This window comes from Argiope bruennichi, chromosome 6, assembly GCF_947563725.1.
Source record: "Argiope bruennichi chromosome 6, qqArgBrue1.1, whole genome shotgun sequence".
In the NCBI taxonomy this organism is placed as follows: domain Eukaryota; kingdom Metazoa; phylum Arthropoda; class Arachnida; order Araneae; family Araneidae; genus Argiope; species Argiope bruennichi.
The window spans coordinates 43,939,147-43,944,822 of NC_079156.1; the positions used below are offsets into that span (position 1 = coordinate 43,939,147).

General features: G+C 26.5%; 1 non-coding gene across 1 annotated transcript; it reads left to right on the forward strand.

The window, feature by feature from the left end:
* The first annotated feature begins 851 nt into the window (after positions 1 to 851).
* Positions 852 to 924, forward strand: Trnak-uuu (transfer RNA lysine (anticodon UUU)). The gene has a single exon. It is a non-coding gene; the product is annotated as a tRNA-Lys (tRNA).
* Positions 925 to 5,676: the final 4,752 nt, after the last annotated feature.

The window sequence follows — 5,676 nt, forward strand, 5'->3', positions numbered from 1 at the left end:
AAAAATTCAAATAAACGATATTTTAATGATTATTTTAATCTAAATTCATATAGGCAAAAAAAAAAAAATGTTTTTTTTAAATAAAATCATACACTATCAACAGGTTCTCAGTAATTATTGTGTTATTTACATTTCAATTAAAATATGTCTCAATATTAAAGAAAAAAAAAAAGAACTAGCAGAGCGTGGTTTCGATCCACGGACCTCTGGGTTATGGGCCCAGCACGCTTCCACTGCGCCACTCTGCTTACAGATAGTTAAGCAACAATACCGAATATACTCGACATTTGGAAAAGTACTCCCATAGATGGCAGCATGTATGCTGAAGTCCAGTTTTTGTTAGCTGTGTTTCATTTTATAAATTCGATTTTATGTAATCCATTCTACTAATACAATCAAATTAAATTCTAAAAGCTAATATAATGTGAATGTATTTAAAATTATTTTTTAATTATTTGTTTAAAATCTTTTACATTTTATTGACTTTGCTACTATAGTATAAAGCATTAAGATTAAAATTACCAATTTATATATTGATTTAAATTACTTATTTAAAAAAATGAGTAGAACAAAATATGAGAGATAAATTCCAAATGCTTTGATATACATATATTCTACTATACGCCAGTTTCAATTTCGTACAGTATTGTATATAAATTCTTCGAAAGAAAATAAGTTTACTGAAATCGTCTCATGTATTTTATATTACAGAAATAAGAAAACACTTTATTATAATATTTACGAATTTACACGTATATATATTTATGAAAATCATCATAACCAATAAATTATTTCTTTGCAACCGAAATGAAAATTTGAATTTATACTGTATCTGTTTTACCGTCAACAGAGCCCGGATAGCTCAGTCGGTAGAGCGTTAGGCTTTTAACCTAACGGTCCAGGGTTCGAGTCCCTGTTCGGGCGGTTTCTTTTTTTCTTTCATCTCCCTTCCAGCACCTTCTTTATGTGTTATGGTGTTTTCGCAAAACATAGTTAATTACGTGATATCTTTAAAACTCGTTTTGTTAAAATTTAATATTCAAGTAATTAAAAGTAAAAAGTTGTGGATCAACTTTCTAAGAAAAATTAGACAAAAAAACAAACAAACGATGGCATCATTTTTAGGTGGTCTTTATTTAATTTTATCTTCTTTAGACTATTTAATTTTCTTTAAAATAAAATAATTCGCATTAGCCTACATTTTAATGAGGATATTTATAATTTTAATTTGATTAAAACGAACAAAGTCTTAATGGTATCTGCATTCTGTAATAAATATTCTTTATATAGAAAACGTCATTAAAAATATAATAGTATCAAATTTTTAATTTAAGATGCCCGTAGCACCAAAATTAAATTTTTGAAAGAAATTCACATTTGTAATATCTACAAATGCGAATCCCCCCTTTTTTTTTCATCCCATTGCTAAGTAATGGTACAGAACAAAACAAATCATGTATTTGAAAAGAATAAATATATTGTTAATAATAATTCATAAATAATATTATAATGACAATTTAAATAAATGGTAATTTTATTTTTTAAATGTTGTTTTCTGAATAACATGAAAACTGAACTAATAATAGATTTTATTCCTTTTTTCTCCGATGGAAAATAGAGAGATGGATTTTTGATTTAATTAAAAATGGAACTAAAGATTTGCTAATTAATAAAGCTTTTAGTTTAAAAGTTTTGTGTTATTATTCATTGTTCTTCAGCAAACGTTATATGATAATATATTTAATAATTATTCATTTTCCCAGACATCAGTGATCTTCTCGATTATCTTTATTTAATATTTTTGTTACAGATGTTAAATTACGCAAATGAATGCATTGACAAATTATATAAAATCTCTACAGATGTAAAATAATCAAACATGATTTTATTTATGCCACCAAATAACTTTAATTCGCGTTAAATAAAACATAAAATTACTCATTTTTAGACTTTTTTTTATAAGCTACAACATTGTATCATATTGAAAAGTTTAACGTTGTATCTTGTTATGGTATAAAGTTTAACATTGTAACATCTTATGCTGCAAAGCATAACATTGCATCATTCTTTTTCTATTAAGTTATTATGTTTTCAAATGCTCTTTTGAAGAGGTGAAGAATAGTTTCATCCATGCTGCCATCTACAGTTTAATATTTTAACTAAAAGGTATAATTAAATTAAATGTTCAATGTTGCATACAACTCTATTAATTAAAAAAATTACCTGATTTATTAATTAAAATCACTACCAAATTAAAAAAATATTTTATAAGTTTTAAAATTTTTTGCAATTTTTTTTTTGTAGTAGTTTGTAGTACTTTGTTTTTTTGCTATGTAGAAAAAATTTCATCGACTACCAGCTAATAGAAAATGTTAGAATTAAACTTTTAATATAATAATTTTGTTTTTCTGTTTTAACCTGCTTCCACTTAATTTTTATGTAGATACATATATTTTTATAATTTTCTAACATATTGTAATCATGAATCAAGTTTTTAAAAATGTGAGGTAAAAAAAAAAAAAAAAAAGAAAAGAAAATTTGAATAGGTTCAGAAGTAACCACTAGATGGCAGTGTACTATCAGTCTTTCAAACAAATTGTCGAACGTTATGAAGCTTAATTACGTTAGGAGTTAAGTTTTTAAAAAGAGCAAATTTGGAAGAGTATTTTTAACTTTTAGCGAAATTTTTGAAATTTCACTTAAGTACGTATTATGTAGAAAAGGAAAGCTAATGAAATTTTCAGATCGATTCTTTTTAGAAAAATTCGATTTTGTTGAAAAAAACATTAATACCAAAAAATCCCTATAAGTATTTTTTTTTAATTTGTCAGTTTTCTAGGAACGAAATAATATTATTCTAAAAATATTTTTAACTAAAGTTTAATTTTTATAACGGAATATTTTTAAAAGAAAGTCTTCAATTTTTGGTAATTAATTTTCGAAAAAAAGATATAAATTAACACTAGCGAACTTAATGGCCCTAAAAAAATGAATTCAAGTAGTTAATTGAGACAAATTATTTAGCTCAAATTTTATTCTTAGCATTTTCTTTAAAAATCGATCATGCTCTAAAATTTAAAATAGTATTATAAAATATTTTAGGATTTTTTTTTTTGCTCCTGGAACTCTGACTGATAAAAAAATACTTCGCTATAGGAGTTACTGCTTCATTGCTATAAGAGTTAGATTATTTGAAGTTTAAAAAAATCATGTCATAAAGGACTTACAGTAGCTTTGCATTAATAGTTTCTTCTCTATTTTTTTAACCTTCACTTTTGGGGACTCGGCCAAACCCAATTTGGGACAATTTCTTTTTATGCATATGTGTGTTTAGTAACACATACACGTACTCATACACGCATGCACACACATGCATATTATATTATATATATATATATATATATATATATATATATATATATATAACGAATGTAAGTATAAACCGACGGTATATGACTTGCAATTAAATTCATTACAATTATTCAACGGAGTTAGTGATGCAATTACAAAATTTAACTACTTTTATTTATAGTTAATCATTTTACATAGCTACAAGTTGTCACAAGTTTCGGCGCCATAGGACCCTGAAGTTAATATTTATTAATTTAACCACGAATTTTTATTTAAATACTATGTGCATGTAATAAAATGTAATTTTTTTTTCAAACAAAATAAGACTTATTGGAAAATTTTGTCTATGCAAAGATTTTTCTAGCTATTTGTTGTGTATTGTTTATTATCTCAGCAAAGAAATTGTATTAATTTTTATTTGCGTTTGATTAATATTCCAAATTGGAGGGGGAAAAGCAAATAAAAATCTAGAAAAAAAAAGTTTGATTTAGTTATTTTAAAGAACTAATGAGCATTTCAGGAAAATGATGTTTTTCGTATATGGAAATGAATGAATCTCTCAGAAAAATTTTGATTTGTTAAGCTGGGAAAAAGATTAATCTTTGTTTCCTTCTTAATACGAATAAGAATGACATCACTGTGTTTTTTTCATTTACTCCAAAATTTATTTCTAAACTTATTTACTATCTTTGTCTTATAATAATAATGGCAGATGATAAATTTTATGTCCCATAATAATAACTAACTAGCAAAATAAAGTAAATATAGAATGTAACTTTTATTATAAAAAAACTAGGTTAAAGGAAACAAATATTAACCCTTTGAGTGTTCAGATATTTTTCTGGATTTTTCAATAATTTGCGAATCCTTTCTTTCTTATACTTTTCTATAAGAAATGATGCCATGATGCTTGCATTTATGAATTTTGGATTTTGATTTATGGATTTTTATGAATCATTTATGACTGGATTCATGTTTTATGGATTTTGCTTTTTTCAAAATTCGGAATGATGTTTGGATACATCAATAGCGTAAGCTGCTGATCTTATGTAGTTTCTTCTGCTAAAAGGAATGAATGTGTCTATTTCAAGTTTTTCTGCATATTCTTTATATTTATATCCCCATTGTTTTTAATTTTTTTTGCAGATAATCGATATTTGAATAAGATTCTTCTTGATAATTATTTTAATGAGTATGTTTATAAATTCTGGATATAATCAATCACCCTGTTGTACTTAATTTATTTTTATTATAATTTTGCAGCTAACCTAATTGCACCATTCTGTTTTATTTTTAGTGCTATCTAAAATTGGATCATCACGATATTTGCTTGTAAACTTTCTTTTTTCATCATTTATAATAGATTGATAGTATATATAATATTTCTAATAGATTGATTCTGTAGGTTGAGACCTGATTTCGATTAGCAGATGAAAATAGAAAAATAGCCATTAATTCTTAATAAATAAGTTATGAGAAAAATTTAAAGATGCGACAAGTCGTGTAAGGGGGGTCTGTTGCACGTTAAATCCGTCATGACCAAAAGTCCACCGGCTGGCGTGGTGTGGTGTGGAGAGGGGGTGCCAGTTCAGGTGTCGTCCTCGTCATCTGACCGCGGTTCAAAACGACGAGGCCCGTCCCAAAATGGCCCTCGTGTTGCTTTAAAAACGGGACGTTAATATAACTAAACTAAATTAAAGATGCGTCAAAACAAATAATAGATGCTATGGAATTGATTTTGATTGTTGGCTTCACAGCTTCTCGCTACAACATAACTTATAGCTGTATTCGTCAATAATTACCGTTTAAATATTCAATCGCTATTGTTATGCATTCAAACTACTATTATGAGGCAGAGGCAGTGTATATAGATAGAGGCGTTTTTATTTTCTCTCATAATAAGCATACAAGAAGAAAGTATTGTCAAAAATTTGAACCTGAGATTTTAATGTATTTCACATTACAGATCTCCATAAATTTAAAAAAAAAAAAAAAATCCATGAATTAGAAAAACGCATTTTTGGAATTATATCTGTCTGTGAACAAAATAACACGAAAATGCGTTCAGCAAGACGAATATATGAATATTTTGAAATATGACATGATATATGATTTTTACACCAAATTTGTACATTTCTAACAAATTTTGAACGAAATCCATTCATGAAAAATTCAAATGTCTTTTGACTGCCCTTGTAAGGTGAAATGATAACTCTAAAACATAACTAGTGATAGTTATCTTTCCAAAGCATTCTGACCTACTCTTTAACCTCTACGTCGTCCGTAACGCGTCTAGTGCGTTTAAGTGAAACTTCTGCAGGGCGT